Here is a 21,957-nt window from a genome sequence, read left to right as displayed (position 1 = left end):
CTTTAATTGCCAAAGTTTTAGACCTCCACATTGAGTACTTTTTTTTTCGGATCACCATATTAACGTACCTTGTTTTATTTTCAATTGTTAACTATGGATCATCGCCACTCTTCTTATTTACAACTTAACTTCAACAACATAAATATAACAATCTTCTTTATAACTTAAAACTAAAAGGTAACTTCTCTGTCCAGTGGTTGGCAGCTCAGTTTCCTCTTTGTCCACTCTACTGCCAGCATCCTCTTCGCTAGTATTTTTGGTATTTGACTTGTCCGGTGGTGTTGTCACATTTGGGGTTTCTGCAAGCTCCGCTTCCTCTTCATCCGCTTCACTGCTTGATGTCATCTTTGGATTTGGTGTTGTTGACTGCTAGCTTGACTTCCTCTTTGTCCGCTTTGCTGCTGGGATCTTCTTCGCTGGTTTGATGAGAGACACTATGTGTCCTTGATAGGCCAGATCTCACTACTAGCTAGCTCCTACGCACCACTTTCACTTTGCACACCGTGTCTTCATGGTCAATGCTTTGCTGGTGAAGACTGAGAATGGTCTCCCTCCCTGTCCGGGCAGTTCACAGGGCCATTTGTGTAACATCAGGGCCTGCTTGAGCCAGTCTCTAGCTTCATTGTGTCTATAGGACACCTCCACACAATGTGAGGAGTATCTTCAGCTTTTCTGGTGTTGCATCTCAAGCAGGTAGGGGAGTCCCTCTTCATCTTACCAAAATAATCACAAATTTTATTTTATTTAAAATTTACGCGATTGATACGAGGACCTTTCTGCAAAAAAATCAACCACCTCCCCCTTCTCCAACTTCCCCTTCTCCTCAAACAGGGTGTCTAACAGTTCTGCTTGTTGTATCAGTCCTGCAGTTGTCCTGTTTTTTTGTGCTTTTATCAAAATGTCCTGTTTTTTTAAATCAGACTAAATTTTCCATTCATTTACTTTTTTGTGGAATTAAAATTTCGTCATTTTTCACATCTTACTGCTTGATAAAAAATAATATTGTGAATAGTCCTGAGCAGAAAGAAAAATGCAAATAATTTTCTTTTTTGAAAAAAAAATTGATAGGGTAAGTATTAGAGCTGAAAACAGCACTCGCTGACAGCGGATAACTACTGTACCCGTACTGTAAATTCTAGCTTCTTGCTAGTAGCTGGTAGCGAGTTGAAAAAATTTCACACCAGTTTACATTATAACATGTAACGAGTTGAATGCGTTGCCAGTGTACTGGCACTCCGTCATGTCATCATTGTCATCAAACATTGTCAAACGTCAATCACACATATGAACGACATGTGTCGAAGTGTAACTCCTCCCACTTACACATTATCAAGTTTTAGGGTCCGTGCGCAGACTAAGTTCAAAATTAATCGGGTTGTGCTCGCTATACACTACTATCTACACCCGAATCAACTTGATACCTGCCACTAGTGGGTTTAGCCGGTATTTTCACCAGATACCAGTTAGCTGGTAGTGTAACCGTTTTCAGCTCTAGTAAGTATTGTAAATGTGCTTCTATGTATTACGTTTAAAAATTAGATACCTGTAAGTATTCTGTAATGATAATTTCATTTTAAACGCTCGAAATAATTTGAAAAATTCGAAAAACAATTGAGATGGTAAAAATATGTATTGTCAGCGGTAAAAATATGTTTTGTCAGCTCCCCCCCCCCCCCCAAAAAAATAGAGATACTCCAAAATAACATGCTGTGTACTGTGTACCGGCCAAAAAAAATGCAGTACGTACAAAATTCGAAAATGTGCTGAAAAAGTTCAAAAAATTACCAAAATTCTTCAAAATTTAGTAGGAAAAAAATGTTTTTAAACATGAATAAGAAAGATTGAAATTTGAATAAACTGAATAAAATAAGATTTTCTGTCCTCACAAATTCAAATTGTAACTTTTCTAAATCTCATCGAATTGTTCTCTTCATTTTCTACGTTCAATTTTTTTTTTAAAAATGAGTTTTTGTAGCTAATATTTTTTTGGTTGAAACATTTTTATGCAGGAGGGGGGGGGGGAGGTGTATGACTTAAATTGAAACCATTTTTTAATAATACATAATACAGTTTGTGCACAAACGTTCGGAAAATGCCTCCTCTACCTCTTCCCTTGTTATTCTACTGCTTGTTTATTTCTCTATACTTTTTTTACAATATCGTTTGTCGAGCTTTTCTGTTCGCGAACCAATTACTGTCGGAATTGAATTTCCAGTTTCGCCGAGAAAGAAAAATTTGTGTGCTCATATACGAGCTCGGCGAGAAATGTAAATGGGTTATATTGTATTTGTACGTATGTACTCGTATAGTATGATGTAGATGTACTACGAGTACATGGCACATATACGTATTCGATGGTAAAATAGGCGCTAATATAGCGATTGCTTCCTAGACCGTGAATTACCCCCTTTATTTGCGCTTCTCTTTTTCGTCGAATTTCATCGAACAAGTGTACCACCCAGAGAAGCTGCGTAGCTCACATGGCTGTGCAGATGTACTGTTCGTTTATACATACGTATGTTCAGTATACGCGTAAACGAATTCGATTCGAACTCGTTTATTCGCGAGTCAATGCGTCAATATGGGATCGTAATGTCGATGTGTGTGTGTGCAGTTAGAGTACTTAATTCATTCACATTGTATGTACTCGTATACGTTTGTTCGTAGATGAATACAGAGGCAGAATAAGCAGTTGTACTGGCCTTTTGCATTACACTTTACACACGATATACTCGTACATATTACACATTATATACTCGTACAGCTCATCGAAGCAAATTCGACGACTAATTACATAGTACCTATATATCTACTTCATACCTACGCATAGTGTTGTAGATCCTATACGTACAACGTTATAACACTACCTTTATACGCGATAGTCTATCTGTGTATATACAGATTAAATCTGAGCGCATTAATTGGAATTACTAAACTATACGAGTCGAGAGTAGGTATTTTGCATCGCTCAGCGTGTATTTACTCTTGAAACCCTCTCCCCCCGCCTCGCCTGGCTTACCGATTGTTTATTCATTATTCGAATACATCGCGGTGCATATGTGGTGCTGGAGTATGCATTGTTGTGATACTACAGAGAGAGAAACAGCTCGGACTATACGTACTCGTATGTATATGCTACGCGAGAGCTTTTTGTTGTACTATTATATGCGTACCTCTACCTATATTGTAGTACCTACTTATTTTCAAATAAACGTGTAAAAATAATTTATACGAATTGTATTAACCTTTTCCCAGTGTTGCTCGATGTGTAGATGGAGAGAACAGATATACCTACTACAGACAGGAAGGGAAGCGGGGGAAGCTGAAAGCGATAGCCGGATTTAAAGCTGTTAGCGATAGCGAAAATTTACACGACGGATTTACGAGCGCTTGAAATTTATTTCCGAACGTGACTGCAATTCGATGCATACGTTTTAGGGGTTGGTGTTGTTTTTTCCCCAGCACAGCAAGAAATCGCAAATCGCACCCTGAAATGCAAAAATGGTCGATTCGAGAATTATGGAGTTCCTCGTTTATTGATTTTTGAGATGTTTAACCAGTCAGCAAATTTCGACTAAACGGAAGTGTTCGAAATTCATATAAAGCTCAGCGGTGGGGGGGGGAGGGTGGAGGGGACTTGTCCCTCCCACGACTCTAAAAAAAAAACATTGATTTCTGTGCTGAAAAAAAGTACTGATAACAAATAATAAGGATACAAAGTATGATTGATTTGTAGATGATTAATATTTAATACCACCACATTTACCTAATCTCGAAGCCATACCGAATACATTTCTCTTAATCAGATAACAACTCTGTCTTAAACTAACTATCGTGCGCGCAAGACGCTGTGTGATTATTTGATTTTCTTCATCATCTTTAGCACACACAGCGAACTTCTTACGACTTTAAAATCATGTTTATCCGATTTATTATTTTCTACTCTATTTTATTCGTCGATTTGAGAGACGCTAGACCAGCGCCGATCAAGGTACGCGTAAAAAGTGGTTGGCTAAAGGTAAGTCGAACAGCAGTAGTGATTTTAAATTCATCTCCGTAAAATGAAACACTATAATCGTTGACCTACACTAACAATAAGGAAATTTATCTTTATCTTAATTTCAACAGTCGTTCGTAAAACAGTCATTACCGAATGTAATATTAGGAACACACAAGCTCACCATTCCGAAAGGTTTGTCAACAAAAGTATTCCGAGAGCCCACTTTGCCATATATTTGTCGCGAGTTCCCACCAGGAACGGGAACAATACCGAAATCAATGGCGGGCCGCGTACCACATATCCGCGAAGAATATATACCAAGTGCACCAGCAAAACGCGCACCCAGAGGCAAGCTCAGCACTTTGGGAGCCCCGGACCAAGACCCAGACCCAGACATATTAACAGACTCTGCCAAGCTTTAAGAGGCTCACTATAGGGTGAATGGAAAATTTTTTTCTCGCCATATTGTGCGGTCTTTTTGAAGGCTCGAGAAAATGAAAAATTCATTTAAAATACAGCGAGCTAAATCGCATCAAAAGAGAGGGGGCTTTCTCGCGACACAATCAATATTTATGATGGACACGTGCTTTATAACGTGATGTTTATTTAGCCTTTTGGCTTTTAAAAATCAAATTCAAAAAGAGTACAGATAATTTCGATTTTGGCCAAGCAAAACGAAGGCGAACGCTTCAGAAAATTCACAATTTGTGAGGTACAAAAAAATAATTTTCAATATAAGAAGTTTCAACGCCCAAATTTTTTACTTTTTTCGTTATTTTGAACTTTTTCGAACCGGTACCAACCTTGCAGGTATTTCTTTGGTTATGTTTCTTAAATATTTTTGAACATGGTATCTGAAGGATTTTTTTTTTTAAATCACTACTTTTTCAATCAAATTTTCGGAAAGCTCTCCACTCAACCTCCTCCCTCCTCACACACACACAAAAATAAACAGGATGTCCATTATTTTTGGCAAGTAATTTTCCTTGACATTTCCAGGTTTCCTAAATCATTTTTTCCAATTTTCTATACGTACCTACTTACCCCATACTTCAATTTAAAGAATGAGTTTTGGGAGGAGGGGAGGTGGGATAATTTTTTTTCATAAGTTTCTCTTCAAATTGATTCGAGAGTAATAATCTTGTAATTATAAACACCCCCTCCCCCCAAAAAAAATTGATTCGAGAGCTTTTGAAAATATTTATTTCGAGATGCATAAAAACGAGCTTACTTTTAGTTTTTAAAATTTTAGAATTTGAATAATGTTTTTTTGAAAGAAGTTGATTTTGAAAAAGAAAACAGAACATGCCCAAGCGAGGGCAAAAGTCTTCGAAAATTTGTGTATCGAGAAGTAAAAAATTATTGTTTTTCTTTCATTACAGGCCCATATCCGAAATTTGCAATTGATCGTTTTTTCAAAATTCCAGAGATTTTTCGTAAAAATTACAAAATCCACTGACTTTTTCAGACCGACCAAATTCCCTGACTTTTCCAGGCTTTTCGGAAGAATGGTCAGTTGGTCACTCCTGATTAATAAAGCCTTAATTTTTCACAAGAAAATTTTCAAAAAAATTGAAACTGGAAGGAAAATTGCATACAAAGTATTTTTCATTATCAATCAAAATTATAACGAAAAAACGATAAAAAATATGAACCCATTAATGAATTTTTTCATTTTTTCACTACCTCTTTGACTAAATTCACTATACTTTCACTACTCATTTTTAAAATCACTACTTTTTCACTACGTTCACTCCTTTCTTTACCTGTTAGATATACCATGCTGAAGAACCGTTTTGAGCAGTTCTGGAGCCTCCAGCAGATTTTTGAAACTCGAAATTCCCACAAAATTCCATTAAACGGAGATGGAAAGCCGAAATTTACTCTGCGAACTAATTTCAATACCCTACGAAGTCAACTGCAGGTAGACTTCAAGTCGTTTTGGAGCCTCCAGTAGATTTTTGAAACTTTACTTCGCAAACTTATTTTAATACCACATGAAGTCGACTACCTGATGGTTTCAAATAGTTTTGAAGCTTCTAGCTACTTTTTAAATTTCAATTTTCCAAAAAACGCAATACAACGTTTCAAAAAGTCGCTGGAGGCTCCAAAACGACTTGAAATCTACCAGCAGTCGACTTCGTAGAGTATTGAAATTAGTTTGCAGAATGAATGATTTCGTCTCTCCATCTTCATTTGATGAAATTTTGGGAGGTTTTTCAGTTTCAAAAATCTACTGGACCTGCTCCAGTAATTTTCAAAAAGTCGCTAGAGGCTCCAAAATTACTTAAACCCACCTGAAGTCGTCTTCAGAGGGTGTCAAACTTGGAGTGCGGAGTAAATTTCGGCTCTCCCATCTCCGTTTGATGAAGTTTTGGAGTAATTTCAAGTTTCAAAAATCTACTGGAGGCTCCAAAACACTTAAAATCTACCTACAGTTGACTTCGTAGCGTATTGAAATTGGTTTGCAGAGTGAATTTCGGCTTTCCATCTCCGTTTGATGAAATGTTGTGGGAATTTCCAGTCTCAAAAATCTGCTGGAGGCTCCAGAACTGCTCAAAACGGGTTGAAACCGTTTCCAATCGATTTGGCTTGCCGAAAATAGGGTATATTCCAAATTTCAGCTTTCTCGATCAATTTGGTAAGATTTTGATTTTTTCCCTCATTTTTGGCCTAAATTTGATTTTCAAAAATTCACCAAAAATCGAAAAACGCACTTTGGCACTTGAAATTTTGACAGGTGATGAATTTTTGCCTGATCTTTCGATCTACGTTTGTACGGTTTGAAAAATTTCGTGCAAGTCCTATGTTGAAACGCAAAATCTGCGATTTCGGCTGACCTGGCTATCAAAATGACCACCATTTTGTAAGTAGGGCCACTTTTTTTGAGGACAAGGGCTAAAAATGTTTCTTAGGACTCCCCCTTTAAGAAAAAAGTTGCCCCAGGTGATCCTTATTCGAGCCCCCTGACCATCTAGAATTTTGGATGATGCAAAACATTGGTTTTCATGGCTTTAGCATTTTCAGTTTTCAAGAAATTATAAATGTTATACATACTATTTTTAAAAATACGAATGGGGCTCGAGCGGGGCGAGGGCAAAAGCTCCCAAAAATTCAAAATTCTTTATTTTTTTCAAGACATAATTTCTCTTGTAACTATGTACTCGTATTTTCAAAAACGACAAATTTGTGGTAGAAAATGTTTCCGCATTTTTGTTGAAAAATATATAATTATATATTTTTTTTTGATATTTCAAGTTGAGATTTTCTGGCAATTTTGACTGGAATGCATTGGAGAGATTTTTTCTTTTATAATTTGGAAAATTTCAAGTAAAAACAACATTATTTTTGATATGAGAAGTTGAATTTTATATTCTCCAGCTTCAATTGGAGAAACGAAAACTTTTGATTTATAAACCACGTTTTTTCTGATAATTCTTTGATTTTCCCTGCTCACACAATTTATTTCCAAATTTCCCAAATATTTTCAACCAAATTCTCAGCTTTTCACCTAAAGTTTTCTGTCTGACGGTGTTGCCAAGTTTCTATTTCATGGCTTTCAACGTCTATAGAAGCTTGGCAACTACACTTCATACTTTCAATTGATATTTGTTAGCCAACTACGTATTTGTCATTTTTCTCTTAATAAAGATTAAAGCGTTTCTCTTATTTTCATTCATTTTTTCCAATTTTTTCGCAACAAAACCAAGATGAAAAATTCACGTTCGTTCAACACAACCAACGAATTTTGGAAGATTACTTGATCGGATTTTTTTTTGGTTATGATGAAACTTTACATTGTATCTGGCTTAAGGAAATAGGTAGTGAGTGGAGGAATTTAAGATGAGATCTGACAAGGGATCGGTCAGAAGGGCGAGAATTTCACAGCAACTGGATGATCTGAGCCAGGAGTAGGTACTCATCTTTCTACGAGTAAATTACAAGAGTTCGAAAGAGATAAGGTTCTCCAAACACTCGATCTAGCTCATTTGCCAAGAGCTATTTCATACTGCAAATGCATTCAACATCTGCCTACCTAAAATTCGTCGACTAATATACCAATTTTCAGCTCATTCACCTTTCGACAATTTTACTCAACATTTTTCATTCTCCAACTAGTACACCAATTTTTCGATCATTCACCACTGACTATTTTACTCAACACTTTCATCCTCCATCTTACCCCAATTTTCATCTTTTTTGTTGCAGGTACGTTAACTCACAACAGACTATTCATTCAAATAAGAACACCAAAAGGTAAAAATACGATTTTTTTATTACCAATAAAGAATCTAACGTTCGTTTACATGATCGTTTAACGTATACAAGGACGATGCGTCCGAAAGGATGGTGATTTGGACGACGTTTCGAGCTTTCCGCATTACCAACAGGGGATGGATTCGTTGAATCTGCGTCTGAGTTTCGCCCCCAGGAACACGTTCTGGCCAGCGAAGGTATTGATATCGACCGGAGCTCGTTGCTCTTTCGTCGTACACGGTTCCCAATACCGTTCGACTCGATCTCGGTATAATTTGCGGCCTTGTTTATACGATACGTATTCCTCTTCGCAGGGCCGAATACAGTCGTATTTGCGATAATATCCGCGACACGGAGGTAGAATGTATTCGGCGATATTGCACGGCGGTTCGGGTTTCACATCCCTCGGTACGATCTTTTCGCGACACAATATCTGGCGTCCGAGTTCGCCGATGGTCGCCTGGTACATGGATAGCGGAGTACTGCACCATAATTGTCGACTGTGCTTGAATTCGAACTTCTTGGCGATGATACCGGAGCCGCATTCATCTCGGCAGTAAATACCGTTCTGCCATTTATCTTTCGGCCTGACGCATTTCTCCGGTATGTGACGATAGGGCACGTCGTGGCATTTCTCGTCGCCGGTAGCGATACTTTGGGGCGCATTGCGTTCCTTTTCGGTTAACGAGGACGTCTCGCAGTGTACTTGACCGCCGATGCCCGCTTTGCCCGGAGCTTTAACAATAGAACCGTCGTCGCCGCCTTTGCCGCTGCTTCCGCTAGCTGGCGATTTCTTCAGCTTGTTCTTTTCGGCCGCCGCGGCAGCTTTACCGCACAGAGCTTTGATCGCAGCCGCTGTGCCGATTCGCGATTTGACCACGCGGCCGTGGTCGCCGCTGCTGCTGCTTTGCCGACTCGACGATACTCGATTGCTGGCCATTCTCGAAGGTTGTTGCAGTTGTTGAGGTCTGGCCGCATTTCCGACACGATGTTTGACCGATTGCTGATGATGGTGGTGGTGGTGATTGGCGGATTCTTTGGTGGTTTGTTGTTCGTAACGTTTGTATTCGCCGTTTGACGCCATTTTCGATGAGTTTTTTTAAATCGGTAATACTGGAATTCGAAATTTTTACTTTTTTTTGAACACCGTCGTCGTAGTGGTGATAGCGATTAGTCGTGAATTTAGCCGTCGGTTTTATTATTTACATCTCTCGATGAACTCCGTTGTAAGAATGACGTTCTCGAGAAACGGCTTCGCGATATCGGCTGAATTTTCGTCATTTGCATAGCAATACTCGTTGCTAGGGAATGTATAAATTGCGAGATGAGAAGTTCGACGAAGCTGAGATGGATTCTTTCTCGGTGAAATTGTCGTCGAATATCTAATTCGTAAGACTGAGATCTTTCAAAAGGTCCGCCAACAGTTTTGCTAGCTTCTGATTTGCAGACATTGTTGATTGCAACCAATTGACCCTCTTTTTCTTGGCAGATTCTGTGCTAATCTGCATTACACCTTCTACTATAGGACATACTTCGACCTTTCATCTCACCTCATTGGTACATTTGGAAAGATTGTAATCGAGGTTTCAACTTCGAGGTAATTGTTTTTCAATCTGGGCAATACATTCTACACCTTGGAGAGCTTCTAGCAGCTGGTTTCCAACATATTTTGAGAGATGTTTTGATAATTTGCAACGTTTTGCTTCATCGGCATAGTATAGGCCTAGGCTGCATACAACACCGTGTACTTACATCTCTATTTATGAGATACATCCGTACACATTGTATTTGGTATGAACCTAAGTGACGTAACAGTGGATGAGAAGCTGAGCTGTGTAAGAGAACGTTACCAAAACACGTGGGATAGTGTAACCGAGTCCACGACACGTGTATAGTCGTCGGGTCATTAGCCCTCAACCGCACCCCCTCTACCTAATTCCAATTGACTAGCAAGTCATCAAGTTTCAACTCTCTCACAAGTAATTAGCATAGAATCAGTCAGCCTGACAGAGATGTGGTGAAATAGGTAGTCTTCACTGAAGCCACTGATTCATTCATCAACGAACGATTTTTCCATCTCTGGGAAAATCCTTCACCATGAAAAACCATCTTCAACTCTTATCGATGAATTTGAAAAAGACTAATTTTGCCACTCACTCAGTCACTGAATTTGATTTAGAAGAGATACAGTCGTTCTCCTATGATTTGCCGATTCTGAGCAAATCGTTCACGAACGAATTGAGCCAAGGTTTTCGATGATACAAAAATATAAACTGTTGAGTTTCGTTATGCCTTCAATAAACTATGAATAATTGAATTTTTCAGCGATTCATTTGTTCGCGAACGATTTCACTCTACTGAGCAAATCGTTCGCGAACGAATCGAGTCCAGATTTTGATGACAGAGTGGAAATAGCCAAATGCCAAGTTTTATGTCATTTTCAAATGAGATTGATTCAATTTTTCAGTGATTCATTCATTCGCGAACGATTCTTCTACTCTTTCAAGAAACTCGTTCGCGAACGAATCGAGTATAGATCCAGGTTTGACGATGGAGTTCGATTTTCAAATTCCATCGAGTCATTGTCAACCAAGATTGATTCAATTTTTCAACGATTCATTCGTTCCTCGCGAACAATTTCAGTCCACTGAGCAAATCGTTCGCGAACGAATTGAGTCCAGATTTTGATGATGGAATGAAAATTGCCAAATGCCAAGTTTCATGTCATTTTCAAATGAGATTCATTCAATTTTTCAGTGATTCATTCGTTTGCGAACAATTCTTTGACTCTTCTAAGAAACTCGTTCGCGAACGAATCGAGTACAGGTCCAGGTTTGACGATGGAGTTTGTTTTTCAAATTCCGTCGTGTCATTGTCAACTAAGACTGATTCAATTTTTTAACGATTCATTCGTTCGCGAATGATTTCACTCCACTGAGCAAATCGTTCGCGAACGAATTGAGTCCAGATTTTGATGATGGAGTGAAAATTGCCAAATGTCGAGTTTCATGTCATTTTCATAATAAGATTGATTCAATTTTTTAACGATTCATTCGTTCGCGAATGATTTCACTCCACTGAGCAAATCGTTCGCGAACGAATTGAGTCCAGATTTTGATGATGGAGTGAAAATTGCCAAATGTCGAGTTTCATGTCATTTTCATAATAAGATTGATTCAATTTTTTAGAGATTCATTCGTTCGCGAACGATTCTTCTGCTCTTCTAAAAAACTTGTTCGCGAACGAATCGAGTATAGGTCCAGGCTTGATGATGGAGTTTAATTTTCATTTTTCAAACTACATCATGCCATTGTCAACCAAGATTGATTCAATTTTTCAGCGATTCATTCGTTCGCGAACGATTTCACCAGGGATCGCGGAGCGGAGCGGAGGTGGAGGCCCGGAGGCCCCCGTAGGGTACCCTTTTTTTGCCTTGCTCCGGGAGCAGGAGCCGGAGCAAGAGGTACTTGAAATTTTTCTGCTGGAGCCGGAGGTGGAGGCGGAGGCACTTACCAAAAAAAAACCGGAGCCGGAGCTGGAGCCGGAGGTACTTGAAAGGTACCCTCCGAGCTCCGATTGAATTCAGTAATTTTTTTGTATTTATTTACTGATAAATTCTATAAATTTCAATATTTTTCAATGATACAGTGTGACATTTATGACATAATTATTTTGATACTTATTCAAGTTTGCAAAACTCATTTTTATTGTAAGGAGTGCCCATTTAGGCACTTATCAAGGTTTGAAAAATTCATTTTTATTGTAAGGAGGCCCCCCTCAAACAGCTACCTCCTGGAGGGCCTCTGGAGGGCCTCCCGGAGGGATTGAAAAAATATGGAGGGTGGAGCCGGAGCCGGAGGCACTTACAAAAAATCCTTGGAGCTGGAGCCGGAGCTGGAGGTAAATTTTTTACAAATTCAAGAGCCGGAGCTGGAGGCGGAGGCACTGACCCCCTCCCTCCGCGATCCCTGGATTTCACTCTACTGAGCAAATCGTTCGCGAACGAATTGGGTCCAGATTTTGATGATAGAATGGAAATTGCCAAATTCCAAGTTTTTGTACGATGAATCGATCTAAATCGATAAATCTGACTCAAGAATATTGAAATTAATCAAACAATTCGACTGACAAAACATAACAACTCAAAATAAAAGCAATATTTATTTTACAAGGTCGTTGACCTAAAGATCAACAAACCTAACGAAAACAAAGAACTGAGCAAGAGCTCGATGACTTTATAACTCGACGATTAAATCAATATAAACGCGAACGAGATACGAATATAACGAATTTGACTTATAACTTACTTAAATAAACGATAGCCAACAGTTTACGCGATTTTACGAAAAGTACAAAATTCCATTTAAAACGTAACCAGCGATATTTAGAATTCGCGAAACGAATTTAATTTTTATAAAAACTAAAATTACCGAACACTTTTCGATACGTTACGGTTACAAGACCAATTTTGCCAACAGTTTTATGTCATTTTTAAATGAGATTGATTCAATTTTTCTGTGATTTATTCGTTCGCGAACGATTCCTTTACTATTCTAAGAAACTCGTTCGCGAACGAATTGGGTACAGGTCCAGGTTTGACGACGGAGTTTGATTTTAAAATTCCATCACGCCATTGTCAACGAAGATTGATTAAATTTTTCAGCGATTCATTCGTTCGCGAACGATTCTTCTCTACTGAACGAATCGAGTACAAATTTCGATGATAAGAGTCGAAATTGCCAAATGCCAAGTTTCATATCATTTTAAAATGAGATCCATTCAATTTTTCAGCGATTCATTCGTTCGCGAACGATTCTTCTCTTTTGAGCAAATCGTTCGCGAACGAATCGAGCACAAATTCCGGTTCTGATAATGGAGTTCAAGTTTATGTAGTTCAATTTTCAAAGCAAAATTTTGAATTGCAGGATCGAAAGGAACTGTCAAGCTTCGTATTATTGGATTCGATTTATTAAAGGTTCATTCGTTCGCGAACGATTCTTCCACCCTTGACAAAATCGTTCGCGAACGAATCATTCGCAATTTTGATTGATAAATTGAAGGATTATTCGATTTTTCATGTCGTGTATTATCGGATTCAATTTCCAAGTGATTCAGTCGTTCGTTCGCGAACGATTTTTTCACCCTGAGCAAAATCGTTTGCGAACGAATCATTCACAATTATTTTGATTGATAAATTGAAGGATCATTCGTTTTTTCATGTCACTGTATTATCGGATTCGATTTCCAAATGATTCGGTCGTTCGTTCACGAACGGGTTTTTCCATTATTCTCTAACCTGAGAGGGTCGTTCGCGAACGAATCATTCACAATTTTCATTGGTGAATTTTGACAAATGTTTCCTGTTTTGTTTTGTCTCGCTGAGGTGCATATTATTCGAATTGAATTCCAATTTTTCGATGATTCAGTCGTTCGGGAATGATTCATCATTCCTGAGCGAATCGTTTGCTAACGAATCAACGCTATGGTTTGTTGATAGGCTTAAAAAAGTAAAATTTTTAGAAATAAGCTTTCTTACACTGGATCGGATTTAGAAGTGATTCGATAGCTCTCAAAATATAATTTGTCAACTTTTGGTAAATCGTTCGCGAACGAATCCAGTTCGTATGTTCGATGATAGAATTAAAGCTGTTGAAAATTTTGTCATGTCATTGTCTTTTATATCTAATTTGTAGTTTTCAGTGATCAACTCGTTCGCGAACGATTTCTCTCTTCTGAACAAATCGTTTGCAAACGAATCATTCGCGATTTTTAATGGTATCCTAAAAAAATGTTTCAAATTTTGTGGAATAGTGCGTTAGGTATTTAGTTTGATTTATTGGCGATTCATTCATTCGCAATCGATTTTTCATCATTGATCGAATCGTTCGCGAACGAATCATCTTCAATTCTTATCGATGAAATTGAACGTCAAATTTTACGATGTTATTTTCCAGTGGATTTGATTTAGTAGTGATTCAGTCATTTCCGAATGGTTAGCCGGTTCTGAACAAATCGTTCGTGAACGAATTGATTCGAGTTTTTTGATAATACGAAACTTTTTCTTAATAATAATTTTCAAACGTTTTTCCGTTAGCTTTTCTTCGAACAACTTTAAAATTACTCAGTCAATTTTTTGTCATTTTGCGAAATTTCAGCAAACAATTTTCTCAAATTTGGGCAATATTTTTTTCAATCATTTTTACGCATAATTATTATTTAGCTGATTTTCATGAATTTTGGGGATTTTTGTAACTTATGGACCATACGAGTATTTCATCAATTTTTGTTTCTCTTCAACTCTATTAATTTTCGTCATTTTCAACCATTTTATTTTTGAATTCATTTCATCATTTTACGCATCACATTTTTCTCAATTTCCCTCATTTTTCGACAATTTCAAGTATAATTTTTCTCATTTTTGTATATATTTTTGCTAGTTTTACAAACCATTTTCCTCCCCTACACCCCTCTCCCTCTCAACGTCAGAAAAGTGACCTATTTTTTCCAACTACAATCTCGCAAATCGAAAAACACTACAAACAAATCAACCACTCTTTACCAGTACCTAAATTGAAAAAACAAAGCACTTCTTATTACGAATTCAATTCAGAAAAACGTTCGAACAGAAAATCAAATATAAGTATACTCGCTTCTCTTCCACCAAAAAAAAATCTCTCTCAACTTCTTCGCGTAGGCGACGGCGACAGAATTGCAGCGATGAAAACAGATAGATAGTAAAGAACTGTCACAAACCACGCGATTTTCATCTTCCCAAAGGGATGAAAAAAATTTTCAAACAGAAATCTCGTACTCGTCCCGAACTTTGCTCCCAACGACGTCGATGAAAATAATTCATCTACAGAATCAAGACAGCAACTTTTTAAAAACAGGCAACAGCAACTTACAAAAAAAAAAAAAAACGGAATACGAATAAAAAATATATATATACCCGCACGAAGTTGGAAATTAATTTCTCGCTTTTTTTTTAACGGTAGCTCCCAAGATGATGAAAACTTGCCGAGATTTCGCGCTGCCACGAAGAAGTAAGAAGAAGACGAAAGCGCGTTCTTCTTCATCGGCAACACATGTCTAAAGGCGATGAAATCCGAAGCGAAAAAAAAATTCATTTCCAACTTCGTTCCTCCAAACAAAGCAAGTGAAGGGGAAAAACAACTAAATTGAGTGCTCAACTTACGTACACACAAATAAATACTTACGCAGAAATACTACGTATAATATAGTTATTCGTAGAAAAACTCAAAATTGTATTTTTCAGAGCTATGAAATATAAAACAGCCACGTGCAGTCTATCTCTAATTCTCTATACATATATTGTATGTGTGCGAGTTGAAGAAAAAAGGGCACCTCTCCTCCCACCACCTCTCCCCCAACTTTGGCCTCCACAAAGCTATATAGTATGTCAGTCAAATGGTAAAACGTCGTCGTCGTCTCTCAAGAAAATTTCTCTTTGTTTTGCACACTGCTGAGCTGCGTAAGGGTAGGGAAACATCTTATCCGGGTCAGACCTTTCAAATCCACGCTATTTTGTTCTTTGACGATTCGAATCGACAAAGAAAATAATACGTACATTACACATATACACACGAGCGTTTGCTGACGATGCGTTTTCTTCATTTTCGCTCGAATTTTAGTCGAATTTCCCGTTCTATACTCGATCCAAGTAAGTTGCGCACTGTGAAAACGAATATGCTGGTTAATTTTGCGAAAATTTCCATAAAAGCTGGAAAAATTAAATAAGGAGAGGGATGAAATTTGACAGAAGAATAAGAAGCCGTTGAACAATTTTGTAAAAAACTGGACTTTTGTGTTTTGTTTGGCAATCTTCGAAACAAAAAGAGGACCTTTTAGGCTCATAAATATCCAAAAATTTCCATAAAAGCTGAAAAAATTAAAAAATGGGGAGAGGGGAAAAAATTTGACAGAAGAAGGAGCCTTAAGAAATTTTGTGAAAAAAACATAAATTCTGTTTGACAAACATTGAAACAAAAAGAGGAGTTTTTAAGTAGGATGTTTTGGAAAATTGAGCTGTTTTGGGCCAAACTCTGAGATTTTACTTCGTTGAAATCATGAAAACGTGATTTTAACATTTTTTTGAAGAGTAAAATCTCACAATTTGACCCAAAGAAGGTCAATTTTGAAAGTTACTGGTAAAATCGAATGAAAAATTATCGAGCTCTTGCTAAAGAGTTTCAAATGTAAATTCTTCAATTTATTTGAAAAAATATGCATAAACGCCTTTTTTAGGGGTGCCCAAAATGGGAGGCTTTAAAAAAAGAGTTCAAAATTACAAATTTACAGGGAGCATAATTAAACTTTTTCATCCAAATAATTGAATATATGCCTCAAAACGGTACGTTTGGCGCAAATCGCAGGTTTCCAGTTTTCCAGGGATTCCCAAAATATCCAAATTACGAAAAATTGGAAAATTGGGTTATTGAGTATACCAGCTCAAAATTTGGTAGAATGGAGGTCTTCAGACACTAATAAACTGTACAAAGCTTTTTAGCGGGAGTTCAAAAGGGTAGGTTCAAAATGGTGGTTTCAAAATCCCCCCCCCCCCAATTTCTGCCGCCGAGGGTCAAAAATGAGGAAAAATTGCCTCGTATAATGTTTAACGGGTTCAAGCAGATATTTTACGCTAGAAAAGTTGTTGAAAATAATACTCAGTGGTTCCAAAATTATTTCTTTATTCGCAACTTTGGGGACCCCTGGAGCCCAAAAAATGGTCATACAATTTCAGCAAAAAACAGGATTTTTTCAGCAATTTTGGTAAGAACAGGACTGTTTGACAATTTTGGCAAAAATTGGCATCTTTTGAAAATTTCACCAAAAGTGGAAAAATCAAAACTTTCTAACATCCCCCCCCCCCCCCAGAAAAGTAGTTGATATTTTTTGACAAATTTTCCAAAAATCAACACTTCATAACTTGGACAAGTTTGCCAAAAAAAATTGGAACAAAAAGAGGACTTTTAAACACGAAAATCGATTCTTTTTAGATTTTTGTAGTGGGAACAAGGCACAAAAAATTATGAACTTACAACTTTTGCCTCCAAAAAAAATTTGACAAAAAAAGACCTACTTATCTCACAGAGAAATTTATGTATATCGCTAACCCATTTCTCGTTTAAAAAACACTGTATAAGTTCCTGTTAATGTTAATGCAAAACAATTCGTCATCAAATCATCATCATCATCATATTATATGTACATATTTTTTCCTAAATAAAAAGGGGTAAATCTTTTACAAAAGAGCTTTCTTCACTGCACGAAGCACAGTTCCCCTCACTTCTTTCCATTCACCATGTTGTGCCTGTGTTGTATGTAAATCTGAAGTGTCCTGCAACACTCAACACTCGTTATAAACACCCTACTACTCGTACTCGTACGTATCTACATGAAAACAATCATTATTATCGTTGCCTTGTGTAGCGTATAATTACGTATCATCGATCAACTCTCTCTTTCTTTTTCATATTTTTAAGGAGTAATTGCAGCAATGTATAGGGGTAGGAGAAAAAGTAATAATACTCAGCGGTAACTATCGCTGCGGCCGCTGCTACTGCTTCGCCTTTGCATCGACCAAAAAAAAAAAAACCATGGAGAAGGAAAATGAAAGGGTTATAAGACTAGCAAACAAATGACACGCTGCGACAACGTATATAAAAAATTCTACCGTAAGCCTGCCCTTTTTACTTTTTATATTTTTTTCTCTGTGCTGTGATGACCCCTCCGTACAAATATTTACGCTCAATGGTAGTACCAAGAAGGAAAAACAACAACAACAAACGATAAATAATCTAACACGAGGCGAGAATGAAATATACACAGGCCGACACACACACTCGCACGCGTATCATTCAAAAAAAAAATGGTTCAAAGAAAAAACTAAAAGAGGAGACCACTTCCGCGGTATATCAACGTTCACCTCACACCTCATCTCATCACTCATGCCATACGTATATGAAATGGGCGCGAAAATACGTATGTTTCGTACACTCGGGTCATAAGTTGATGGCTATTCCGCGCCGGCCGCACCGTGTGTTTTGATTTATAACCATTTTCTCGCTTTTCGCGTCACCTTTTGAGTCCCCCTGGTTGCGGTTATGTTTGCCTATACACTTGTGTAAGTACACGGCATTATGGGCTATCATCAAAATTGATGAAAGCTTGCCATTCGCGTTGTGGTACAATGGAAAAGTTCTAAGGTGGCCTACTGTTTGTGTTGAATAGAAATGGCTGCGAGAGGTAATAAAAAATTCTTACATTCGATCGCGTCTGGCTCGGAGGTGTTCATTTTCCTCCCTGCTGTATTTCCTATATACTGTAGATACCTTGAGTTTTCGTTCAACTGTAGGTATGAATCTTTTATTTGGCAGAGCTGCTTGCAAAATTACAGCGTCGTCGTGTGTTGACTGTCGAGCTCGAGTGGTGGTCCCTGTTTCCTTCCTTCTCGGTAAAAAAAATCAGAAACGAAATCTAAGAACCAAAAAACTTGAAGAAAAAAAACAATTAATTTATTAAACTCAAAAAACTCAAAAAATTATGGATACTGCAAATCAAAAACTCAAAACTCAAAAAACGAATGAGGCCGGAAACAGGATAGTAAAAGTGTAGAAAAAAATGAAACTCGACAACAAAACTGAAAACAGACCCCCCCCCCCAAAAAAAAAAAACCTGAAAAATGTTATTGGTACATTACACAGCCCCCTCCTTTTTCTGTGAACCCACCAACATGTATAACGTTTTAACCATAATTAATTCTCTTAAAAATTCCTTTGCAAAGGATCATCTTGGCCTTCATGTAAATACACTAAAGCTCTCAGCACCATTTGTAGCTCACCCCCTTGCAACACTTTTCAACGAGTCCATTGAAAAGGGAGTCTATCTACATGTAATGAAAACTAGTGTAGTAACACTGGTCTTCAAGAAGGGAGAGAGAGATAAACTGAATAATTACAGACCAATATCCATTACACCAATTTTTTCCAAAGTACATATTTCAAAAACTATTCCATAAACGATTATCAGCTTTCTTTGAGAAACATGACTTACAGGGTGCCCAGAAATATTGGGTACCCCTAAAAAAGTTTTCTGCCAAATACTTCGGTTGGTTCCAGTGAATGATGATAATGATCAACACATCATTGGTTGTTGGACTGGAGAGATAACATTCCACCAATCATATGCATCTATTTCACGTTGCCAACCTATATTTTTAATGAAAAACTTTCTTTGGGGTACCCGATATTTCTGGGCACCCTGTACTTCACCCATCCCAATTTGGCTTTTGGAAAAATATGAACACCACTTCTGCAATATATAAATTTGTACACGAAGTATCAAATGGTCTTCAACTAAAGAAAAGCCTAATGGCAGTTCTTTGTGATTTGTCCAAGGCTTTTGCTTGAGAAAACTGGAAAGATATGGTGTAAGAGGAAAGCTATTAGATTGGGTCAAAACCTACTTGTCTGACAGAATCCAAATTGTAAAAATCAACAGTAATGTATTTTCTGGGACAGAATGTATTACGCAGGGGGTTCTGCAGGGATCCATCTTAGGTCCACTACTTTTTATAATTTACATCAATGATTTGCCATATTACTTTGAGCATAGTCTTGCAGAATTTGCTGATGATACTACTGCTCTCATAGAACTTAATGAAACTATGGATAGTGATCATATTAAAATTATAATGGAAAATTTAATATCTTGGTTTTCAGCAAACAAAATGATACTGAATTTAATTAAAACAACCTTTTTGTCATTTGGGAGAATACCTCAATCTATTAGTGAAAATTACAGGATAGCTGACTCAACAAAATTGTTGGGAATTGTAATAGACTCTGACTTGAAATGGAATAGCCAAGTGGACCATTTAATCAAAAAACTCTCCACCTATACTTACTTAATATGGCAATTACGTGATATCACAAACCTAAATACTCTAAAACTTGCATACTATGGCCTTTTTCATTCAAATAAGAGCTATGGAATATCACTTTGGGGTGGAAATCACAATCTGCTTCAACGAGTATTGATAGCACAGAAAAGACTTGTTAGAATAATGTTTCAAAAAAATCCAAGAGAATCCTGCAAACCAGTCTTCATTGAAAGTAAGATACTAACAGTCCCATATAAGTATACATACTGCAAATGTGTATCATGGTAAAAAAAAATAGAACAATAGAACTCAAGACACCTTCTCATACCTATGATACAAGACATCGAAATTTGGTAATAAGTGAAAATTTAAGGACAAAAAATATGCAGAATAATTTTGATTTTATGGCTTCTAAAATATATAATAAAATCCCCCAGAAACTTAAATCTCTGACATGGTAAACTGTTCAAAAATAAACTCAAAAAATGGTGCAGGGATATGCGTTCTACAGCATTGATGAGATGGTACAACTGGAGTAAGTTTTGGTAAATTGCTCCAACAATCCAACATGTATCATTACCTTTTATATACGTACCGTACCAAATGTTAGAATAATTAGTTGAAATGCTGTACATTCACTTAATTATAAGCTGACTTTGTAAGTGCAGCATAGCTGCCTATTGCAAAAATAAACGATTTGATTTGATCAAAAATTTTAAAATCCGAAAAAAAAGAAACCAGAAAAATTTAGTTTTTACAGCTTCGTTTTTAACAAAAAAATCTTGAAGAATCAATTTTTGAAAATCAAAACGACGATTTTATCCTAAATTGAAACGAAAATCCAATGGTAATTTTTTTGCGACTTGCTCCAGGAGCCAGAGAGAAAGTGTGTCCAATATCAGACCAATGAGCCGACTCAAATACATACATCTATAGGCAGGGCCCGTACCCCCTTTTTTTTACTAAAAAAAAGTAACTTTCGTCACCAAAAAGGCTCGAAAAAAGTAACCAAAATGTAATCAAAGTTCTGGTTTTTAATTTTAAAAAGTTGAGCTATTTTGAAACTTGTTGATGAAAAAACCAGATTTTTCGGCAATTTTTGACAACGAAGCGAGGATTTTTGCAGTTTTTGGAAAAAGTTGAGTTCTTGCCAAAAAGGGAGATTTTGACAATATTTTAACACAAGAAATGGCTTTTTGGCAATTTTTAAAAAAAAAGTAAGATGAACAATACTTCAAATATCCTAAAAACAATTCAAAATTCAGCCCTAAGGATCTGTTTAGGAGCCCTCTATTCCTCTCCAATAGATAGCCTATATTGTGAAGCAGCAGAATTACCCCCAGATTTCAGAAGAACTCTCATAACAAACAAATTCATCTCAAATGCATCCACCAACCCTTCCCATCCACTCCAAAACTCAATTAACCCACCTAACCCCCAACATTTTGATCATATAGAAGGACCCATTTCTAATTTCATCACAATGTTGAATGATCTGCAAATCAATCCCAAAACTCTCATCCAAAAACCAATATTATACCCCCCTTGGCTTCTAAAACCTCCTCAAGTCAACCTACAGCTTATTAACTACCCAAAAAATAGCCACTCTCCATTAGTAATAAAACAGAACTATCTTGAACTTTTATCAGAATACAAAAAATTCAATCTTTGCTTTACAGATGGATCAAAAATACCAACACTTCACACAGGATATGCATACTCTATAAATGATAGAATTTCAAATTTTAAAATCCATAACTGTTCTTCAATCTACACTGCCGAACTCACAGCTATTTTC

At 37.1% G+C, this 21,957-nt stretch overlaps 1 protein-coding gene and 1 long non-coding RNA gene across 2 annotated transcripts in view; both read left to right on the top strand.

Moving 5' to 3' along the window:
- Positions 1-21,957, top strand: part of LOC135837960 (roundabout homolog 2-like) — a 638,803-nt gene that overhangs the window by 511,247 nt on the left and 105,599 nt on the right. The window lies entirely within an intron of this gene.
- Positions 3,789-7,663, top strand: LOC135837912 (uncharacterized). The gene is made up of 2 exons (XR_010557275.1): positions 3,789-4,018; positions 4,129-7,663. It is a non-coding gene; the product is annotated as an uncharacterized LOC135837912 (long non-coding RNA).

This window comes from Planococcus citri, chromosome 2 (assembly GCF_950023065.1).
Source record: "Planococcus citri chromosome 2, ihPlaCitr1.1, whole genome shotgun sequence".
NCBI classification, from domain to species: Eukaryota; Metazoa; Arthropoda; class Insecta; order Hemiptera; family Pseudococcidae; genus Planococcus; species Planococcus citri.
This window is presented reverse-complemented; position numbering and strand designations above follow the sequence as displayed.